General features: G+C 45.6%; 1 protein-coding gene and 3 long non-coding RNA genes across 5 annotated transcripts in view; 3 read left to right on the forward strand and 1 right to left on the reverse strand.

Annotated features, from left to right (window-relative positions):
• The window catches only part of LOC120391433, a 341872-nt gene extending 331314 nt beyond the window's left edge, over nt 1–10558 (forward strand). Inside the window, exon 3 of the long non-coding RNA XR_005591307.1 lies at nt 10448–10558. This is a non-coding gene — a long non-coding RNA (uncharacterized LOC120391433). The remainder of the gene's footprint in view (nt 1–10447) is intronic.
• The window catches only part of LOC120391382 (adhesion G protein-coupled receptor E5-like), a 1047477-nt gene that overhangs the window by 55556 nt on the left and 968342 nt on the right, over nt 1–23579 (reverse strand). The gene's annotated exons all lie outside the window — the stretch shown is intronic.
• On the forward strand, nt 937–3991 carry LOC120391455. Its single transcript, XR_005591329.1, has 3 exons — nt 937–999; nt 1817–1969; nt 3931–3991. It is a non-coding gene; the product is annotated as an uncharacterized LOC120391455 (long non-coding RNA).
• LOC120391451 lies at nt 15907–18491 on the forward strand. Its single transcript, XR_005591324.1, has 3 exons — nt 15907–15966; nt 16166–16268; nt 18258–18491. It is a non-coding gene; the product is annotated as an uncharacterized LOC120391451 (long non-coding RNA).

The raw sequence follows: 23579 nt of genomic DNA on the forward strand, positions 1-23579 counted from the left end.
TTTATAATATATAACTAGACTTCTAGAAAGAGACCTTCTCAAAATGTTAAATTGTCTTACTGGCACGCGAAACCTTAAATTTGAGTAAATAAATGAAGACTCGGCACAGCATTTCTGAAAGGTTGCCGACCCCTGGAGTAGGATATTCTTTTCACCTAATGGGATAGATCTTGGTTATCATTTAAGGCCATTTCCAATTAGGGAGACCAGACAGCAAATGTGAACCTCATGCAGGACGGGGGTGGGGGGTAATATGAGCCTATATAAGAAAAAGACCCCAAAATCGGGACTGTCCCTATAAAATCGGAACATCTGGTCACCCTATTTCTAATTATTATTAATCAGTTCTAAAAAACAGTGTTGGTGATTCAGAAACAGAATAAGGGACTCCAGTCTTTGAGTGTACAACATAGAAATCCCAGCATTGTTTAGAAGTGACGGATGAGCCTGGGTTTCCTGCCGAAGGTTTTGTCCAGCCCCATCTCTTTTACAATGAGAGTTTGGTGGAGGGATTCACCTCTACATTGGAACCTCCCATCTACCTGCATGAGTTGTACTTGAATGTGAGATTAGATGTAAATACTGAGAGCAGAGAGGCTACTGAAACCAGACACCCCCAGAAAGCTGCTCCAAGCTGAATATGGTGCTTGTTCAATCCTGTATCAGTCACAATAACATACCACTACTGTTAACTTTCAGACATTTAGGGTGTAATCCCGACTCCATTAGAGTCAACAGGAGTTTTGCCATTGACTTTGATGGGGCCAAGGTTTTACACTATGCTGATAACAGCCTAGCACATGGATCCTCCTGTATGAATATCCATGCAGTAGAGGTTCAGTTTCATTAGTCGTTACAGTACTTTTTTTCCTTTTCTCCACTCCAGGCCAGCCCATGAACCTGGGGTCAGCGGAGGAGGAGCTGAGATGTCTCCGTGAAGAACTAACAGCAGCTCCGGACCCCGAGGCTCTGTTTCAGGCATCTTCCAAAATGGCCAGGGTAACTGACTCAAAAAACTTGTGCGGATGTTCTAGTGACCAGGCACCGTTCATTTTACATTTACGCTTTCATGATGCCTTTCCATACTTGGAGCGAGCTGTGGGAGCGGGGCATTCATTGCTAGTAACCAGCAAGATGCTTTTCATAGATGTGTGCTATGAATGCCGTGTAAATCCAGATGCCACAGAATGTTGCACACCCATGAAAATGCACACGCAGATGCACACACATGTACCTATACAGCTATCCATGAGAAAAAACTGTATTAGTGGAACATCAAGCTGAGAACCCATCCAGTCTTCATTCTGTCACCTTGTGGGTTTGCTTTAACCTATATTTGTGTGCATGCCTCTCTTGACTTAATTTTATATGTTGTATAAAGATGCAGTGTATCTAAGAGAATACAAACTGGAAACTTACCTCCTGCATATCCAGTACAATGTTGTGCTAACTGTGTGACAGAGGCTTTGCCTCAAACCTGATCTCATTATTGTAGAATACAAAAATGTAGTATATAGACTATGGAGAGAATTTTAATCCCAAATGGCTAGCTGGACATGCGGCTAATTAACAAATTGTTAATTAATCAGAGGGGTAGCTGTGTTAGTCTGGATCTGTAAAAGCAGCAGAGAGTCCTGTGGCACCTTATAGACTAACAGACGTATTGGAGCATGAGCTTTCGTGGGTGAATACCCACTTCATCGGATGCAATTTGCTGATGCATAGATCTTTTTCCATAGAGATATTAGGCCTCCATTTTTACAAGTGCTGGAGCCAAACATCATTGCAGTCTCTCCTATTTTTGATTTGTTCCCAGGTTGTTAGTGAGTACTTTTCCCCAGAACAGGCCACAGACTTTATCAAGGCCACAGTGGAAGGTATGCTGTCTGCCAGCCCCACCTGTGCCACGACAGCTGGACTGTGGATGAAGGTTATACTGAAGGAGTGTGGAGATGCCATGCTGGACCAGGTAAAATGGGAAACTGGAGAGGTTTTCTGCCTAAACTCTAGGCTTTTAGATCTTTGCCCTCATGTGTAATGAACAAAAAGCTTGCTGTTTCTCCCCCTCGGACATAGAGTCGATTCCATCTCTGTTCCCACCCTAAACTAGGCAATGGCAGAATCAATAGCAATAGACAGAGAGAATCCAAGGGAAAAGGAAGATGGTTGGTTATTTATTTGTCTGGCTTGTTGCCACAGTATTCAGCCAAGAAAGGCTTGAAAAAACAGACTCTGGGGAAAAGACAAGAAGACAGAATGACTGGCACTTGGAGGCATCCAGTTCTTAGGAGGCCCATGGCTAAGGGCTACCTGGATAAAAATAGCCCTGTAGTCATTCCCAGTGAGTCTGGAGCCTGGGCTCTGAGACCCACCCTCTTGCCAGGTTTCAGAGCCTGGGCTGCAGCCTGAGCAGGAACAGCTACACTTTTAGCCACATAGTGCAAGCCCCTTAAGCCCAGGTTGACCTGAGCTCTGAAACTCACTGCTGAGGGATTTTTTTGGTGTGTAGACGTACCCTTTAAGAATAGAAGAAGGGAGGGAGAAAACTATAGTGTCTTTGGGATCCACTATTTATATGCCTTATTCTGGAGCCCAGTGCGGTAGGGCTAGATGAAAGGAGCACTCCACAAATCGTCTATCAAGGCTGGTGAAAGGCCTCAGGACAGGGAACCCTTGCAGCAGAACTGCCACGTTTGCACAGTGTTTTGAAGATGTGAAGGGCTAGGAATGAATATGAGAGGTCGTCACCTGTTCATAGTCCCAGGCATTTGCACACTGTGTTTAAAACACTTGCATATTTTGTGCTTGTGGTTGTTTATGAACTGTGCATCCTTCGAGGCAAATGGTTGCATTTGGCTGCTTAAATCACACCTGCAAAATCTGGGCAAGCAAAGCCTTCTTTTGTGCATGCCAGCTGGTTTATTTAATGCATAGCTGGGCACCACCACATTAAATTACCTGGTATGTACAGGAAACCCGGCAGGGCGGCTCCAGGCCCCAGCACGCCAGCGCATGCTTGGGGAGGCATGCCGCAGGGGGCGCTCTGCCAGTCGCCTGCGGGAGGTCCACCGGAGCCACGGGACCGGCAACCAGCAGAGCGCCCCCCGCTGCGTGCCACCGTGCTTGGGGCGGCGAAATGGCTAGAGCCGCCCCTGACCCCGCTATAATGCACCCCGCAATAACGCGAATTCGGGTATAACGCGATTGTAAGGCCAAAAAAAAGCATCTGGAGCACCATGGAAGCGCTAAATAAATAAATAAATAAAGCAGCTGGAGTGCTGCGGAGCGCAAAGAAAAAAAACAAAGAGAGAGAGGCTTTGTGAAGGTAGAGAGGCTGGAGTGCCCCCGAAGAAAAAAAAAAAAAAAAAGAAAAAAATGGAATGTGCCTTCCCCACTGCCTCTTCCCACCTGCCCCAGCTTACCCTTTTGGTGAGAAGAGCCACTCTCTCCCCGGCTGCTCCTCGCTCTTCCTCTGCCCACTGCACGTCTCCCCTGCTCTCCCCAAGTGTTTCCCTCTCTCACTGCATGGCTGAGAGCCCCCGCTGCTGGAGCTCCACCCTTTCAGTTACTGCTGTGGGTAGTTCGCAAATGAAAGTAGTTTTCTGCCCAAGAGAAATCGACCGGCTTGAAACTGACCAGCTTGAAATGGTAGACCCCGCTATACTGCGACCCCGCATTTAGCACGATCCAATTTTTGGACCCCGATCATCATGTTATAGCGGGGTTTCGCTGTATATGTGTGTGTCAGTGTTAATTTTACAGCCAAGTGTGAGCAATTGTTGTGGGTTAAAGTTACATAGACATATCTGAACATTTGTTTCTTGAGGAATTTCTAAAAAAGCAGCAAATGTCTAAATAAAGGTTTTGATTCTGTAGAATGAATGGAGAGAAAGAAAAAGGGACATTTCTTTCTGGTTTTGTTCCTTCCAGGTGCCAGCTATTGTGGATATAATATATAGCCACATGGCTACTATCCTGGAGGGCAGCTTGAGGCAATTCCTGCTGGAGGCAGTGTCTATTCTAGCTCACCATCACCTAGAAGCAGTGATCTCCAGCCTACTCAGCAACCATCTGCCAATGGACAGGTATATACCGCTACCTATTGCATTCATCTTGGTAAAACATGGATCCCACAGCTTTACTGGGAGATGTAGGGCTTTATTTAAGCAGCAGACATTTTGGGATAATTCCTGATGGTTAATAGCCTGGGTCTTTCTCCAGGAAGGTCCAAGAGCATATTAAGGTGGGGTGTGGAGAGAAATTAAGTGTCATTCTGTTTCCATTAATTCATAACTGCTTTGACATCCTAAAGACCTAACTTTACTGGTATAACTGGAGTGTATTGTTGGAAACATCTACTTCTCTAGCAGGGCTGGCTCCAGGGCTTTTGCTGCCCCAAGCAGCAAAAAAGCAAAAAAACACAAAAAAACTGCGATCGCAATGTGCAGCTCTACCACCACCGCTTCAGTCTTTGGCGGCTGGTCCTTTGCTCCGAGAAGGAGTGAGGGACCAGCTGCCGAATTGCCACCGAATACCCAGATGTGCTGCCCCTCACCATTGGCCGCCCCAAGCAGCTGCTTGCTGGGCTGGTGCCTGGAACCGGCCTGGCTCTCTAGACACCTGAATTGACCTCACTTTGGAAATTAGCAGTTGCTGTTGATTTCCTGGTAGCATGACAGCTTCAAGTCCAATCCCTGGCTGATTACAAAGAATAGGGCCAATATTGTCATCAGACCGCCGTTTGGTATCGGTGAGGGTGTGGCTGCTAGAATAGAGTTGCCGTCCTTGGGACTTAAAACTGGACTGGAAGCAGATCCATCATTTCATTTAAAGATCCCTAACTGAGTTATCAATGATCAGTGCTGGAATCTAAGACCATACGAACGGCCATAGTGGGTCAGACCAAAGGTCCATCTAGCCCAGTATCCTGTCTTCCGACAGTGGCCAGTGCCAGGTGCCCCAGAGGAATGAACAGAGCAGATAAATGTCAAATGATCCATCCTTTCTTGCCCAGTCCCAGCTTCTGGCAAACAGAGGTCAGGACACCCTTTGTGAAGGGACCTAGGATGGCCATGAATATTCATTCTCATAATTGTATGTCCAGTTAGTAGGAATGTGGCTTTTCTTTCATCAACTTGCCTTCCAAACCCTGGATCTTTGGGAGCCACATGCTCATGAGTCCATATTTACTGGGAAGTGGGAAAACAGGAACTGAGGTTGGCGCTCTGTGTCTTGTCCTTCGGAAGTCTAGTATTAATGGTTAGGCTGCAGTAAGACTAGGTCACTTAACCTAGTTCTGTAACTGGAAACTCAATATTTATACACGAGGAGCATTAGAGGAGGACAGTACTCCTAACTTTCTCATCATAGGCAAGGAGAACATTTGGTCTTTACTTAAATAGGACGCATTCAATCTGAGCCACAAAAGAGTCCAGGGGTCACATGTAACTTCTATTAAATTGCAGTGACACCACTGAGCTGTGGAGATCTCTGGGGAGAGACCCCTTGCTTGCCACTCAAGTCCTACAGGTCCTAATAGAAAAAATAAAGACTTCAACAAGCCAAGAAGGAAGCGTCACCTCAGAGACTGAAACTGACAGGCATTTGGCAGCTGCTGAACCTCTCTCAGTAAGTTAGATGACAGACTAACTCTGTCTGATGTACTGTTTCCCTGATGTACTGTTTCCCTGAGTCCAGCTCTGCTGTCTGTGGAACAAATAGGGCAAGTTTAGAGTACGTGGCTGATTTACTTAATAATATCTGGCAATTAGAATGTCTTTGAACCAGGTTTCTCACAGTGCTTTGCAAATATTCCTTAGGACTCACAACATGCCTTGGTAGGTCATACACATTTTTATAGATGTGGGAAACTGAGCCACGAGTTAAGGGAGTTGCTCGCAGTCATTCAAGTTACTGGCAGAAGTGAGAATTCAGTACAGCTGATATCAGAAGGGGAGAGAGGGTGTGATGGTGTTGGGAGGAGATCTCATTTTTTACCATGCTCTCCTTTCAGGCAACATGTGCCATCTTTGAGGTGGTGTCATCACTGCAGTCAAGCGAAGCTGTGCAGGAGCTGCTCCCAGAGCTGTTTCCTGTTCTCCTGCAGCAGGTCAGCCGAACCTTAGGACAAAAGATGCCTTTGCCAGTGATAAGAAGCCGGAGCCTATTCGAAAAGACCAACAACATACTGAGGGCAACCCTTGCTGGTAATTAGAAGGAATGCAGAGAAACAAAGAGAATTCCAATAGAGTTGTGTGACACTCCCCAGGAATTTCCAGGGTTATGAGGCACCTTACCATCGCCTGCCCTTAGAGTGAGGAAGTCTTGTCTGTGTCTGCTGTGGGTCAGTTCCTAAAATGACCAGGCTCTGGCAAAACAAGCACTGCCATCCAGGCCTCCTCAGACCCCAGTCTCTTTGTACAGGTTAATGATAGGCACACACCAACCCCCGAGTCTTCTGACCATTCCGTATAGTGTCCAGACCTTTATCCACTGAACACTCACAGAATTACCAGGCCTGCTGTTCCCAATGGAACAGTACACACCAGTTTATTACTTCTACTTTAGACTCTATACTTTATTACTTATACTCTATAGTGCAAAACACACAGCACTTGGATATATTTATAGTGCAAACAAGAGCAGAGATGATCAAAGAACAGAGATTCCAGTGATAGTGAGTAAGAATGCAAGCCAAAAATGGTTACATGTATAATGAAATCATAACATGCTCCTAGAGACTAAATTTAACCAACAGGTTAACCTGTCTAAAGATGTTTCTCACTCAACGTTCTCAACCAAGCCTGATAGTGACCCGCTGTCTGTCTCGCTGTCCATCTACTTCCTAAGTGAAAGATGCCAGGGTGTCTTCTTTGTCGCCCAAATATACTAGAGCAAACCTTTGAGGTGTACCCCAAAATTGGGTCCCCACCCCCTGCCTACTTCCTGTTACTTTTCTTTCTTTGAAGTTCTCACAGTCCTTCTGAACCGAATGTGAACCCTACATGCTTAATTTACATGTAAACAAACAGATGGAGAAACATTTCTTGCCTGAAAGAAAACCATTTTTTCACCTTTCCTGGTGACTAGTCCCTAGACACAGATCATAAGAATGTAATTTTCAATGCATAGACATGGCTCTTTACACTGCATCTGTAGATGTGTTTCACAATGATATTGGTGACATGAGCTTTTATTTGAGACTCATATGGCAATCTTTTAGTGAACTAGAATGTACATACCACACCCCTCGGCACCCACTCTGTGCCCCTCACCAGTTAACACTAAGAGATTCCTGAGTCATCAGTGGACTTCAGATCTGGTAGCCCATTAATGTACATTTCCCACCAATCTCACAACAGTTTCTATTATTGTTGTGTTTCTTTACTCCGTGCCAACAAGGTGCTCAAATTACAGACTTCCTGGTTTTATAATGTCTCTGACTTTTCCTAGGAAACCAGGATCTAAACTCTGTTCACGGATGGGCAGCGAGTATAAAATAAACATAAGAAAGTACAACTTCACACAACACATGGTCAACCTGTGGAACTTATTGCCAAGGGATGGTGTGAAGGCCAAAAGTATAACTGGGTTTAAAAAAAGAATTAGATAAGTTCATGGAGGACAGGTCCATCAGCGGCTATTAGGCAAGATGGTCAGGGATGCAACCCCTCGCTCTGGGTGTCCTTAGGCCTCTGACCACCAGAAGCTGAGACTGGACAACAGAGATTGGATCACTTCATGATTGCCCTGTTCTGTTCATTTCTTCTGAAGAAGCTGGCATTGACCACTGTTGGAAGACAGTATACTGGACTAGATGAACCATTGGACTGACTCAGTAAGGCTGATCTTATGCGGTGGCCACAGTGAGTCAGGTTTTCAAGCATGGGTGCCTAAGTTTTGTCCACAAAACTTGAATTTGTTCTGATGGATGGGTACCTAGCTATGTGAATTCTGGTGCTGCAGACACAAGTGTATATTCTGCTCATGCTGTTGGCCTATGCCCAGGCCCATTTTAGATACCTCTATGTGACGGGGTGGTATGCTGTGCCCCAGCCTCTTCCATGAACACAGACTGCTCTGAGTCTCTCCAAAGTGTTCTAGGGATGCCTGCTCCTGAGATCCTGGTGGTAAGGGCTCTGACTGTTTGACCCTAATGGATGATCTTAAGTCACCTTTACTCTTGACTTTTGATTTCTTTCTCCTCCCTCTTGTCTCTCAGGGGACTTCTCCATCCTCACCTTCTCTGTGGCTTGTACTTTTGTGTCTAGGTTCCTCCAGCCCCTTTACATATATTTCCTCTTTACCTGGCCCTGCAGGTTTTACTTCCACCCTCCTGGGCCTCCACACATGCCTTGGTGTCCCTGTCAGAAAGGGATCCCAGTCCATGCCCAGGAGAAGGCAGTGGGGCAATCCATCCACTACCTCTACATGTTTCTGCCTAAACTTCCCCTTGATTTCCAGAGTCACCTCTGCCATTGGGCAAAATGTATTGTCCCCATGTACATATTCAGTTTTGATCCTACCTCTGGGATAACCTATACTCAGGTATGCTCAGGGAAACTCTGAAGAAACTTCCAGAATCATGAAGTCCATGATCTCCCCCCCCCCAAGTTTGAGTACCTGGCCTTACCAGTGAGTGGCGCAATCTTTCAATTTCTATCCAAATGCACAGAGGCATAATCCCTCAATCCATCTTTCAACTTTCCATTTCTGGCAGTACTTTTGTGGACAGGCCCCACCTCATCCAGCATGGCTGCCTTAATCATGTTCTAATCTCTTGCCCGCTAATCACTAAGAGCCATATATGTGCTTCCCCAGTTAAATGGGGTGTCAGTCGAAAGGCCCACATTGTTCTGTCCCTATGAGGTCTCACCGCTGCTCCTTTAAGAGTAACCAAAACCAGATCAGGGTTGTTCACAGGTCCCATTTTACAGAGTCTGATCTCCTGTGCCTGGTTTCCATTTCCTGTCACAGGACTCGCCAGACTTTGGGGGAGTTGTTGCCAGACCTGGGCTTGCTCCGTATAAATTCCTGAAGGCTCTTTTGCTGTTAAACCTACCAGGCAAGCAAAGGCTGTTTTTCTGCCTGGTGGGATTGTTGGAAAGTTGGTGGGGTCTTCTACACCAGCAGTTCTCAACCGGGCCGGTTTTAGGGGGTCTGCCAAGCAGGGCTGGCAGTAGACTAGCTGGGGCTTAGGGCAGAAAGCTGAAGCTCTGAGCCCAGCACCTGCACTAAAGCCCTGAGCCGCTGCACCTGTGGAGTTAAAATCCATAGCCAGGAGCCCCAAACTGATGCCTGGCAGTGCAGAGGGCTGGGACTGGGCCATGGACTATTTATAGCTTGTTGAGGTGAGAGGCGGCTCAGAAACAGAAAGGTTGAGAACCCCTGTTCTATACTTCTCTTTGCTGCTTCACCACTCATTTCAGTGTGTTCCCTCCATCACCCTGACTGCCAAACCTCTACCCCAGCTTCTCCAGCAGGCTCTCCATTTGAATAGATAACAGGGAAATCCATGATGAGCCCCCTGCTGTGACAGAGAGGGGTGTTGCAACCCCACACCTTCTACAAACGCAGACCACGTTGAGACTTTCTTGCTTGTAAACACCAACGTGTAGTCTATTTAATCCCCCTACCAATACATAGCACCTTTTTATCTTGTATCTCAACTTTCTAAACTCTTCTCCAAAATGGGGGGTAAGCTGTTTCCACTCAGAGAGCTCAGTTTGTCAGGCTCTCCCAGCTTTTTGTCTTGCTGTCTGGTCACCCAAAGAGAAACAGAAAGTGTGAAAAACCAGGACAGGGAGTTGGGAGTAATAGGCACCTGTATAAGATGAAGCCCCAAATATCGGGATATCTGGTCACCCAAGTTTCTTTCTCTGTCTGTTCCCCTCAAAGGGCTCCTGCCCATGTCCTTTTATACAGTTTCCCTGTTAATGGAATGATTGGTTCCTTGACTCACTAGCCCCAATCTGACCTCGTAATCAGCTACACCTCTGTCCAATTAGGTTTTCTGTAAGGAACTGAATTAGTACTAATAGTGACCAGAGTGCTGACTCAAGTGCAAACCCTCAGCACTCTGTCACATCATATCTGGAGATACGACCCCAAAATATCCACTAGTGATCACCACACTCTATGCCCCCAGTTTTTGGGTCCTGATCATGTATCTTTTCTATATCCTTGTACTCTGCTAGTGCCCATACTCCTTGCAGAAAGTGAAAAATGACTGCAAAATTTTGTCCCTAGCAAAACTAGTTATATGAGATGTATGAGATAGAAACTTACCTCCTGGCATCAAGTCCTTCCAGGGACACTGGTATCAGGATATTGCCAGTGGATGAACTGTCAATGAACAGCAGACCTGACAAGTAACCTGGGCTTCCTGACTCTGTTCAGGCTGCACCTTCCTACCAATTGCTGCAGTTCTTTGCCTCTCTTTCCCCAGGTTTTCTGTCCAAGCATTAGAATCTGTGCTTTTCAAAGTTGGGAATGAGAAACTGGTGAGAGTGCTTGGGAAGCAGAAAGCATGGATTCTGCTTGAAAACCCCCAGACTCACCATGAGGAGTGTGTCTGCTGGTGAGGTAAGAGATCTTGGAGGCATCATTTTATCCTTGGGAATCAGTAGCAAATAGAGTGGCTGAGAGGGAACCTCCCGTTTATAGCTTTGTGTGGGGCGCCCTGGGTGGAAACACACATCTCTCACCCATAGATATCAGAGCTGTCTGCTCAGAGCAGCTGAATTTTGAAGTGTGCAATCGACCCCATAAGCGGTTTCTTTTGCCTTCCAGTGTTCTGCTAAGATCTGGACTAGTAACACCTGAGATCATACAGAGCCTCCTCCCCTGGGTGAATTCCCCAATGGAAAACTTCCGAGTCACCAGCACAGCTTTCCTTGCCCAGGTAAGACACAGGGCTCCGAAGAGCAGTTTCACCATTAGACAATTGTCTGTTTGCCTTTCTTTTAGGGAGTTGTACAGTTCAGTTCATAGGAGTAACTGTCATTTTAGATAGTAGACTGGGTCCCCCTTTATATGGAAACCTGACAAGGAGCTTCATTCTACCTTTCGGAGTCATTCTCTCTCTGATATTTGTATTGCTGCCATTGCCTATACTAGCTACACAACCACAGGCGCTGGATGAGAGAGATACAGACAGAGTTTGAAGTACTGGACCTCTTCTGCCAAGTCCTAGTGCTGATACTAACCAACAGCTCCTGATTTTGGTTTCGCTCAGCAGATCTTCGGAATGAACCTAGTGTCCTAATACTATAAAACAAGCAACATACAAATACATTCACAACTATCGTAGGTTCTCATGACTGTAGTATCTGAGTACCTCAAAACTCATTAATGTATGTATATGTCCCCACAACACTCCTGGGAGGTAGGGAAGCACTTTTATTCCTATTTTACAGGCAGGGAGCTGATGCGCAGAAGGGCTAAGAGATTTGCCCAAGGTCACCCAGGAAGTCTTTGAGGGAGCAGGAAATTGAAGCTGGGTCTCCCAAGTCCTAGGCTAGTGTGATAACTGCTGGACCATCCTCCCTTTCTACAGCCCTCCTCTAACATCTGCATCATATTTCCCACTTACGCTAAGTAACTATCTTAGGGGCTCATCTGGTTCTAAGAAAAACAATCGATCTGTGCCTGGGATGGGCTGTTCCTGGGCTTTGAGGCTCCTTACAAGAGGCCTCATGGTCCTACTGCCCCCTGCCCCAGGAAAAGAGCCACAAATCTGGGGCTGTCTATAGAGGCTTCATGAAAACAGCCAATCAGAGCCCATCAAGCTCAGCTAAAAGATGCTGCAGAGCCTTAGCAGGTCAGTTCCTGCCAGGAACTGGAGGGGCAAGAAAGGGTGCTGCTCTCTGGCTGCAGAAATTCAGGGGATTGCCAGAGTTTGATTCTGGCAGCATTTGCTTAAGTTGGGTTTGCAGGAAGAGAGTCCTTAAGAACTTGAACCTTGAGGTGAGGTGAAGCTAAAAGTGGCGGTAGGAAGAAGCAACAATGAACTGAAATCAAGCGGTACCTAGCTACTGTTTACAGGGTCCATGGTTTGGAAGCCAGAGTTATGGGCAGGCCCTGGTTCCCCTACCACTTACAGTGGCATAAGCCCCAGGAAGGGGACAATGCTTACGGAGAGTTGAACAAAGGGCAGAATTTCAAGGACCCAGAGTTGGGGTTGGAGACCCTAGTGAGGGCAATGGGACTGTTCTTGACTAGCCCAGAAGGGGTTTATTTAGCCTTTGGGACTTAGCCAGAGGCCTGAGCCACAGAAGACTCACTGAGGTCGGCTAGCAGGGTGTACCAGGGGTGAGAAAGGACTGTGGTACCAGACCTAGCCACTAAGAGGCTCTCAAAGGTGAGCGGATCCCTATTATAGTGCCCAAAGGAAGGCTCCATGTTTTTAAGACATTTCTCATTTGTGTGGAATGATAAAATTACCTGTTATGTGCCAAGTATCAGAGGGTAGCCATATTAGTCTGTATCTACAAGATTGTGGCTGTAGGAGGACTCCTTGTTTTTCGTGTATTCCATGTCTGCTCAAATTCTATTCCCAATCTTAATGATCATATTGGGTCTAATGGACATGTTGATTTTATTTCAGCTAATGAGTGATCCCATGCTCAGGGAGAAGAAGTTGCTTAAGATTGTCTTACGCATCTTGGAAGAAAGGTCACAGGATAGAAACAGCATTGTCCGTCAGATGGTTGTAAGAGGCCTGGGAAATATAGTCGATGGGGCGCCTGTGAAGGTATGAGAGATTACTGAATAGGATGCAACATAAGTAGAGAAACCAAGGGAAATAATTGTTCAGAGTTTACAGAGGCTGCACACAATGCACTAGGCCAAATTCTGCTCTCTCCCATACCCTAGTAACCTCTTTGCAGTCAATACAGAGCAAGCTGGATCCTTTGGTAAACTGGGCATAAGCAAACAATGTGCACTTTAATATGACCATATGTAAATGTATACATCTAGGAACAAAAAATGCAGGCCATACTTACAGGATGGGAAACTTTATACCAGGAAGCAATGACGCTGAAAAAACACTTGAGTCATGGCAGATAATCGGTTGAACGTAAGCTCCCAATGCGAAGTTGTGGCCAAATGGGCTGAAATGATCATTGAAGGCATAAACAGAGGAATCTTGAAGAAAAGTAAAGAAGTTATTTTCCCTCTGAATATGGCACTCATGTGAGCGCTGCTGGAATACTGTGTCCAGATCAGGTGTCCACAATTCAAGAAGGATGCTGATAAATTAGAGAGGATTCAGAGAAGAGTCACAAGAATTATCAAAGGATTGGAAAATATACCTTTAGTGATAGACTCAAGGAGCTCAATCTATTTAGCTTTACGAAGAGAAGGTTAAGGAGTGACTTGAGGGCAGTCTATAACTACTCACATGGGGAATACATTTTGATAATGGGTTCTTCACATTAGCAAACAATGGTATAACAAGATTCAATGGGGAAAAAGGAAGCTAGATTAATTCAGACTGGGAATAAGACATTTTTAATGGTAATTTTAATTAACCATTGGAACAATTTACCAAAGGTTGTGGTGGATTTTTGGTCACTAGCAATTTTAAAATCAGGATTGGATGTTTTTCTAAAAGAGATACTCTAGTTCAGAGACTATTTCGGAGAAGTTCTATGTTATGCAGGAGGTCAGACCGGATAATCACAATGGTCCCTTTTGGCCTCAGAATCTAAGTAACTAGAAATCTAATAATAGGATTACACAGGTGTATTATGGCACCGAGTTTGGCTCATTGTAGCTAGCACCTGGTCTGAAATATAGCTATAGGTCTCTGGGGGAAGAGAAGGTTGATGAAATTCCCACAGCTTCATAACTGCTAAAGAAAACTTTTATTATGAGTGTGATCAGCGATAAGTGTTCTTTAATGTAATATATTTGTACAGGTGAAAAAGCACAAGAAGTTTCTTCTGGACATACTGATCAAGGCCTTAAATGACACTTCCAGTTCTGAAGTGATTGGCGAGAGCATGAAAGCACTGGCCAAAGTCCTGAAGGAGCTGAAAGAGAAGGACATTGGTTCTTCCTTCAAAGACCTCACCCAACAGATCCAGACCTACTTTGACGATGTATGTGAACAGAACTCTCCAAATCCAGTTCAACCGATCTTGATTAGACTCGATTTACGATGTGTGATGTGGACTCCCTGGGCATTGCTCATGTCAGAGTGCAGAGATTTTAGGCCCCAGGGAAGGGAGGTGTTTTACGGAGGAGGAGAACATTAGGAGGATGGGGATGACATCCCTGCTCCAACAGTCTCACCCTTCTGTTCTTCTTGATTGCCACTGGGAACCTCAAAGGAAGTCTGAATACTAGATTAGGTAGCTAGATAACCATGAATAGGGGGTTACAGAGTGCAATAGAGAGTGTTGTGCCTGCTCTATACCATTTTTATGTGAGAGGGTTGGAATGATAATTCTGTAGTGCAGAGAATTTTGAGATTTCGGGTTTGTTCCTATTTGTGGGAACCCCTCCCCCAAACTTCAGAACTCCTTGTGAAACAGAATTACTATTCTCAACCTAGCTCTGTTGGAAGCCTTGGCCTGGGGCAGTCTTCACTCAGACTATCCTGGGAACCCAGGAAACTCTGGGAGCTAGAGGTGCCAGGGAGTTGCAAATTTGAAAGCCTGGACTCCCAGGGTCATAGAATCATAGGGTTGGAAGGGACCTTAGAAGGTCATCTAGTTCAACCCCCTGCTCAAAGCAGGACCAACCCCCAGATTTTTACCCCAGTTCCCCAAATGGCCCCCTCAGGGATTGAACTCACAACCCTGAGGTTAGCAGGCCATATGCTCAAGCCACTGAGCTATCCCTCCCCCGAAGCTGGGGGTGTGGAAGCCTATGATCCCAGTCAGCCTGCTAGATTGGCTGCCAAGGAGCTGGATGGGTGCACTGGCAAGACACCAGGCAGGTTTCTAAGGACCCCTGCCTGGCTTCGGAGAATTTCATCAAAATTGAACTGTCTCTAAAATATTTTCATGAATCAGCAAATTCAGACAAAGAATTGGTTAATTAAAGTTGTTCCGACTAGCTGTAGTTGGAATCACTCTACTTTAGCGTAGAAGAGACGGCTGTATGAGGTGCGTGATGGGATTGTCCCTTACTTACCAACTTGTGGGGCTTTCTTGGCTGTAGGAGGATGATGCTCTTCGCTCAATGGCCTTTGTCCTATTTGGCATCCTGGCTCAGTTAACAAAGAAAAAATGGAAGGCCTATTTTGCCAAGCAGGTTCGAAAGAGCTGGGTCACACTTCTGCTGCATCTGCAAGACCCAAGCCCCAAGGTTTCAATGGTAAGACCAACAGTAACTTATTTACTAAGCCAAAGGAATCTTCCTCCCAATGCCAGGGGAGCACTGCTATTCCTGCTTGTTGTGGAGGCCCAAATTCTCCCCTCAGTTCATTGCCCTCCTGCTGAGTCAGTTCCAGCCAGGTTGGTCCATGGCTGCTTCACCAGAATCCAGGATAGGTCATGGGTCTGACCCCTACAGGTCTCTGTTCCTGTCTGTCTCTGCACCCCAGGCCCCTGCCTCCCCAGAACAGAGGAGAGACCACAGCTGTGCCTGGTGAAGCAGCTTTCATCGGTATATCTGTTCCCAAAAGACATTGATGCTACCTCCAGGTTTCAGTGGAACCTCTCCCCTCTCCCCTCTATTCCTGCATGTTTCTGCCAATTACATCCAGATGAATCCCTTTTTGTCCTGGAATAGATGAGCAGTCACACAGATGATTTCCCTTTGATTGAACATAGCACTCGGTAGGGAACAATTCAATGGTGTGACGCTCTTTTTCAGGAATGCAGAGCTACATTTCACCTCTGTTTCCCATTTTTGGGACTGAAGAGACTCCAAAATGTGATCAATAAGCACCTTGGTGGCACAGATGAGCTGAAGCCTGAAGAGCTCCAGGTGGACATTTGCAGACACCTTGTGAGTGAGCTGTTGAACCGTATGAGATTATTGACTGGAGGGTGATGGGAAATGTAAATCTGCCCAGATTCCCATTTTTCCCACTTCTACCCAGCCACCTGTTCTTTCCCTTATTTACCTGTGGTTCATAAAAGCATGTGCTGGCAGTCAAAGGGCACTTCTAGCCAGAGAGAGCTCATGTGTCCCTGATTTCCTCTAGGCCAAAGAGAATGCAGAGCTGCTGGAGAACTTGTACAGCACCACCATCACATACTTCAGTTGCAGCTGGGAAGAGATCCGGGCAGTTGCCGCCAACTTAGCTGGTGAGAGATGATGCCCAGTGTCCCTTTTGATATTCCCATTGAGGGAGTCAGAAAAAATTCCCACTGTGCAGCACTGAGCTGCCATTAATCTCTCTGTGCCTCAGCTTCCCAGCCATAGATGGAGATGTTAATGTCCCTACCTCTCCAGGATGGTGGTCGGAGGAATTCATTAGTTGCTATAAAGGGCTTCGGGATTGTTGCAGGGGAAGCACGGTGCAATCATTTCGCAGCAGCGGCTGGGACACCGTCACGTAGGGCATGGTGACACTTTGAGCTGGGGGTATAATTTCCAGCTTGATGAGACACACCCGCACTAGCCCTGTGTGCTAAAAATAGAGAGTAGCTGCGATGGCAGGAGCAGCAGGAGGTTTAACCACCCCAAGTATGATCCCATCCAAACCCCAAAGTCCATTCTCACAGTGGCTGTTCCTCCCACTGCTTGTGCTGCCTTAGCTACATGCTAATGCCAGCACTGTCGGAGCTAGTGTGGGCCCGTCCCATTGAACTGGGAGTGATACCCCTAGCTCAAAGTGCAGACCTACCCAGTGCTGTTCAGTGCTCCTCACTGTGACTTCATCACTGGGAGGCAAGCAGCCCACCTCCCCATGGCGCCTGCTGTTTCACCTTCCTGGCCACAGCACCTTGTCAAGGAAGCATTAGGGTCCTCCTCTTTGACCCAGTGCCCTCTTCTCCCTAGCACACCCATGTGAGACAGGCAGGCATTGTGGCTCACCTATCAGTCACCTTGTGAGATCCCTGCTTAGAACTCACGTATTCCTGGTCTCAGTCCTTTGCTCAGACCACTAGACCAAGACACTATCTTAGTATGTCTCCAATAACTGACTGCAGTGGCAAGAGGAGCACAGACTGTTTCAAGCAAATGGGTTTTATGTAAACATTCTTTTTAAAAAATGTCTCTCTCATTCTCTTCAGTGTGGACTCTAAACTGCTCTAGCATCCTCTTGCCCACAGCTCACCCTTAGGCCCACAGTAGGAGACCCCAAAGACCTGTCTAGGGGCTGCTAATATCACTTTGCACTCAACAAGGGAAGGTGGTGGTGGTGGTGGTGTTGTTGTTGATTTGACATTGTGTATTTAGGCATCATCCTGGAACACACAGACACTCAGCGTATGAAATGGCTGGACCTGAAACATCTGCTGATGTGTAAGTGATAAATACAGCTGAAGTCCTGCTCATTAGTGAGTTGTTAAAAAGGAATTTAGCTGACAAGCAGCAGTAACCGATACCACTGGTGCAAAGTGCATCAGCCACACATCAAAGGACAAATTCACTCTTGCCCGTAGAAAGTCAACCTTAATTTCCCTGAAGGAGGAAGCTGCAGAAGGTGTGATATGAGTCAGTGCATCTCCTGGTTGTCCTGGCAATGCCCCCTCCCCAGCCAGTGCTATCCACACTTTGGGCTTTATTGGCTCTCTGTGGACTCCCCAAGTGAAAAGTAGCCACTTTCTGCTACCCCAAATTTCCCACCAGCAATTTTCCTTCCAGTAGGTGCCCTCTATCATGTGCAAACCAGCTTGGACCTGGCCTGTGTTAAATTCCAGGTTTAGTTGAGCTCAGGCAGTGGCTCCTGAATAGAGCTGGAAAATAACTGAAAAGTGGAAGCTATTGAAACAATGGACCTTCTTCCATTTGCAGCAGAGTGGATGACTTTCTGGTAGAGTCAGGGTCTCCCCACAGTTGGGAGCATGGAAGGGACCCAATGGGGGACCCTAAAGCTTTGTTTGTATTGGAGAGCTGCTGTAGTGTGGTATTCAGAAGTAATAAGTCTCGAGCTAGTTCAGGCACAGGTGACTATATGAAAAGTGCGGCCTATTCATCTCTCATGTATTTTCCACCCCAAAGAAGGACTGAGCCCAGTTTCACATTTTCCATGGGATCATTCTGCTCAGGTACTTCAAGGTTCTGTGATCACGCTTAGCTGTGATTTGACAGTCTGTTCACTAACGTGATGCCCTCTGTAATTTCAGCTCTCCAGGTCCTAGAGAAAGACCCAAGTCCCACTGTCCAGCTGGTGGCAACTGAAATCCTAAGTGACATCTATTCTGGTGGAGTGCTTGAGGAATGAAGCAGAACGAAGACAAACAGAACAAGGCGCTCCAGTGGTATAAGGGCCCTACCATCAATCAAATGTTAACCCCACCCCTTGACCCCGGCAGCAAGATGTGTCATGTGACCCCTCTAAGAACTCCTCCCACTTTCCTCTACCAATCAGGATGGGTTTCGCCCCAATAGGAATGCCCCGAGAGAAGACTTGACCAATCAGGGGGAGTTCCGGGGCAGGTGACCTGTCTTTTGTGTGACCCCTCTAAGAACTCCTCCTGCCGCCATCTACCGATCAGGGTGGGTTTCAGCCACTGGGGATCACTCCAAGAGGAGATTTGTCCAACTGGGGGGAATTCTGGGGTGGGGTGACCCATCCGGAAGTGCTTCATGTGACCCTTCTAGGAACTCTTCTCACCACCCTTTACCAATTGCGATGGGTTTCAGCTGCAGAGGACTGCCCCAAGAGGAGAGTTGACCAAAACAGGGTAGGTTCTCGGAAGGGTGAACCTCCCAGAAGAGGGTCGTGTGACCCCTCTAAGAACTCCTTCCAATGCCCTCTGCCAATCAGAGTGCAGCACATCACCTCATAAGTCCCAGCGCTGGGCAGAGGAGGCCATCTCTTACCAAGAAGATGTGTTTTATGAATTGTGGAAAGGCTGAGAGGAGACATGGACTCCTTTACCACCCCCCAGAGAACTTCAGACTTTGTTTTAGCCCGAGGACCTTTGGGCTTGTATGGATAAAGCGCTATAGCAGTTACAGTTCGAGGAGGGCCCTTTGACTCGACCATTAATAGATACCTCAGGACCCAACCCCAAACCCTTGTGAAGAACCCTGATGAGTGTGATGACCCCCCCCCAAAGTTGGAAGATGATCATGGCTTGGGGGAGTCACTGGTGGACAAGGTGAACGGGAAAGACGTTGCTCAGGTAAATGAATGATTAAGAAGCGATGGTCAATCATGGGGGTATAATGGGGTTAGGAATCGACTTGGTATTTCATAAATCTAAGAACAAGCAGGGGGTTGCTTACACTGTTTTTGTCTGAAAATCTCTCAACAGCTTGACGATGCCTTTCAAGAGGCCTTTGAGAACTTACACATCGGTAGCCCTGTCATGCATCAGCTGTTTTGCTCCTGTCTGAGATGCAGCTCTCGAGGAAAATCCAGAAAAGAACAAAATAGAAGAATGAACCAGCTCAGAATCCTTCGTTTTAGGGGTCATGGCGTCCATTTTACAGGTGGCTGTCGAAGGTTGTGTTAAACCAGGCAATTAATTAAACTTATTTAAATGTGTCCCTATGACTGTATCCCCCTCCATATTTGTGTTAGTAAAAGACGGTACCAAGAACAGTCCTGTCTCCACAGACAGCTCTGTTAATGAAAATATATTACATCCCCAGGAAGTTGGGAGCTTTGGTGGGGAATCCTCTTTTCGAGTGGCCAAAAGCATAATAAAACTTGAAATAGAAGACAGGTAACAGCTTGGCTTTCAGATCGGATGCTTTCACTTTACACAAACTGGTTCAAATACGTTTTAAAAGAAACAGGAGCCTTTGAAAAGGTTACGAACAGACGTTTACTGATGAGCTATTTATAGTGGATGAAGCCTTAACCAGGAGCCAGAGACCTGTATACTGATTAAAAGATTACGAGGGTGAGACAGTTACTGGATCTTTTTACCCTGAAGAATTACAAAAAGTAAACCCCAAACAAGACAGGATTTACAGGATTGAAAAAGTTCTAGCGGATAAAGGAAAAGGGAGAAAAAAGCAGCTACTGGTGAAATGGTTCGGGGGAGCGATAAGTTTAACAGCTGGGTGGAAGCTTCTCAACTCTGTGACATTTAGACATGAACAAAACAAACAAACAAAAAGATTGCTCCTGCAAAGACACAGAGAGAAAAATGAGCGACAGCAGGTTTTACATTACTTTGCCCAGCAATGCCAGCTCTGCAGTTTTCCTCAGAACACCAGCTTGAACTTTACAATACTGCTAATTAAGCCCTAGGATCTCCGGAGTGCCTGGGAGGTAGGTTTGTGGAAATACAATACCCGCACAGCCAGAACACTATCAACGAAGACACCCCTTTTGAAATCACCTTTGGAGATATGGCATGGAGTTTTATCCTACGACAAGGTTATTACTCATCCATACACGAATTATTGGATCATATGAACAGTACTGTGGCTCGTCATCCCACACCGCCTGAGGTGGTCATGAACTACGACCCTAGGGGTAGAAAAGTTAGTCTTAAATCCGCCGATTTTACTTGTATGATTTCTATCAGCGGGGAGCTAGCTAACATTCTAGGTTTGGGCCTGAAGCACAGCATCCAAAAATTCCCCTTCTCAGCAGACATCACAGGGCTTTTAATTTCTTGTGTCTGTTCACAGATATTGTAGAACACGAATTTGTGGGGGACTTTTCTGTTCCCCTGTTACGCTGTGTCCCTGTCCAAGGAAGGAACAACAAGTTTGTCACCATCACCTACGATAAACCTCATTACGTTCCTGTCAGAAAACACCACATCGATACCATTACCATTGAAATAAAGACAGATCAGAACAAACACGTCTTATTTTGTGTTGGTGAGGTGATCATCAAGGTGCACCTGTTTCCCTGGAAAGAGCGAGGTTTCTAAAAAGCAAAACATTATGGTGAGCCTAAAAAACTACAGCGACCCCACCATCTACAGGAACTATTACAAAGCCAAGTGGGATATGCCCTTCCTGGATGTACGGGGCTGGCGTGGGTGGAATATTCCGTAACCAAGCCTCTGCAACCAGACTTCGAGGCAGAACACTGCGTGAGAGAATACATGAATCTGGTACAGACAGCTGGTAAACACGTGAAAGATCGTTGTCTGTTAATCAACCGTGAGGAGTTTGCATGGGGTTACACCTTGTTTGCCTTGTTTCCTCCCGACCAGGAATGCGCCAATCACTGTTCCCTGTTTAAAACCGGGAACCTGAGAGCAGAAATACATTTTGGGATGGCTCTAACCGTCACCATCAATATGATCGTGTATGGGGTTTTTGACAACGTCATAGAGATAAATCAGAGGAGAAATGTTCTGCTTGACTATATGTGAACATGGACACCGTGCAGCTTTCACGTGTCTCATCAACGACCCCTTACACAAAAAAGAATTCCCTTATGATTGGCTCCCTGGCAGCAAGCTGTCTCAGAGACCCTTAGGTTTGGTGGTCAATATGCATCCACATAACCAACCTGGTGAACACTGGCTCACCTTGTATCTGGCGAAGTGTAACCATGGAGAGTTTTTTGACTCATATGGGCACCCCCCCCCGAATAGCGTGTTGTTTCCTAAAAGCATTATGAAATTTTTAAACAAAAATGCCACACACAATGTGTTCCACAATAGACAATTACAAGACCCCAGTCTGTCGCCTGCAGCTATCACTGCGTGTTTTTCTTACATCATCGTAGCAAGGGTTTAATCTTTTGACTTAGTGCAAAACGACCGGATGGTGATGAATTTTGTAAAAACTAAATTTAAATTTTTGGGCATATCTAGGCTTGCTTAAAACATGTTTCAACAAGCCCAGACATGTGTATCTTGAAATGATTTTTATAGCCATGTTATCCAATACTCTCAGGCATAACAGACAATGTTCGTTTGGCATTCTCCAACACATTTTTTATAAAGTAACTTTTCCCACAGTTGCTAGGCCCCGCAAGAATTGCAGAAAAGGGGTGTTTCCACCTCGGATCCATTTTTAAAGCCATAGGGCACGGTTTTAAACCCTTCTCCTAGGACCTTCTTGGTGGAAATGACTTCTCTTAAGGGTTTTTGTCTTTATTTGCCACTGATTTTTGTTCCTTATGATAGAGGGCTGCTGCACTCTATCTTTTTGGACGTGTTTTCTCACAGTCCGTGCAATAGTCCAGAACTAGATCTTTCAAACTGTCCAAGTTGATCTTTTCACAATTTGCTACGTTCAGGGTAATACCTTTGACTTTCATGCAGGCCTTTCTTTCCGGCAGCTTATACCTGTATGTTTTCGGGCCTGCTGACACAAACTTGGTGATGTGTTGATCTGGCGGGATCTTGCCTAAATAATCCCGCAGAGGAGGATTCCAGTCACCCTCCCTTTTCACAAATTTCACCAAGTCAGTGTCATGGTACAGGCACCGCTCTTGCAACCTGTCTAGCAGGTTGTTTAGTTCTATGTGGGCATAAGTAGTGGTGAAACAGGCTATGAAAACACTGGTATTTCCAGAGAAAGAGTACTGGTCTTTTGGGTCTTTCCAAGACACTCATGCTGTTTCACCGTCGATAATCTTGCAGGATGAAACCTTATAGTTGGGGGAAAACAGGTACTGAAAGAGTTTGTCAGGGTCTGTCACACTGCTGGTATTGGGTTGGTTTGTGGAGCAGATGCTGCTATTATTATTATTATTATTATTATAAATCACATGAAACTGTCTTGTAAACTTAAAAATAAAATATTCATTAGGGTATTTTTCTACTTAAAAAGTCATAGCTTTAAAACAAAATAATCCACTTCAGGCTGTATAACAAACAGGAGTTTTGAGTTTGTTTCTACCATTGTAAAACAACAAACAACAAACCCACAAACTTTTTTAAATACACCTCATTTTGCAAAATAAAAACCAAACTGCTTTTAAAATCAACTTTTAAAATCCAGTTTAAAACACATTTTGCACACTAAAAAATGTCTTTTAAACTGTTAGTTTAAACTGTTAGTTTGAAACACACCATTACCATCAGTTTGCAGCCATATAGTTAAAAAAAATAACCCCACCTATGTTTTACAGAGAGAGAGTTTAAAATACAGTTTGCAACAAAATAGTTTTCAATAAACCTACACACATTTAAAAGCCAATTGCAGAAAGTTACCTTCTACTACAGGATAAAGTGTTGCAGGCACATGCTTGTTCTGTCCCCCTCAATGTGTGTTTGGGCCTTTGGATTAAAGAACAAGCAAAAACTGTTAGTTAGTATTAGCCCCAAATCCCTATACAACCTGTGTAGTACCTGAAGTTATTAAGCAAAACTACAGTTAAAATGTTTTTTACCTTGGCCTGGTGATGAAATGCAATTTAAAGTTACTAGTTCCATGCTAAACAGATCACACTGCAATAAACATAGGCACCATTTGTCATAAACAGTTAGTTAAGGGTTAAGGTTTTGTTTTCGACCTGTAAAGGGTTAACAAGCAGTACCTGTGGACACCTGACCAGAGGACCAATCAGGGAC

This window comes from Mauremys reevesii, linkage group 25 (genome assembly GCF_016161935.1).
Source record: "Mauremys reevesii isolate NIE-2019 linkage group 25, ASM1616193v1, whole genome shotgun sequence".
Taxonomy (NCBI): Eukaryota; Metazoa; Chordata; order Testudines; family Geoemydidae; genus Mauremys; species Mauremys reevesii.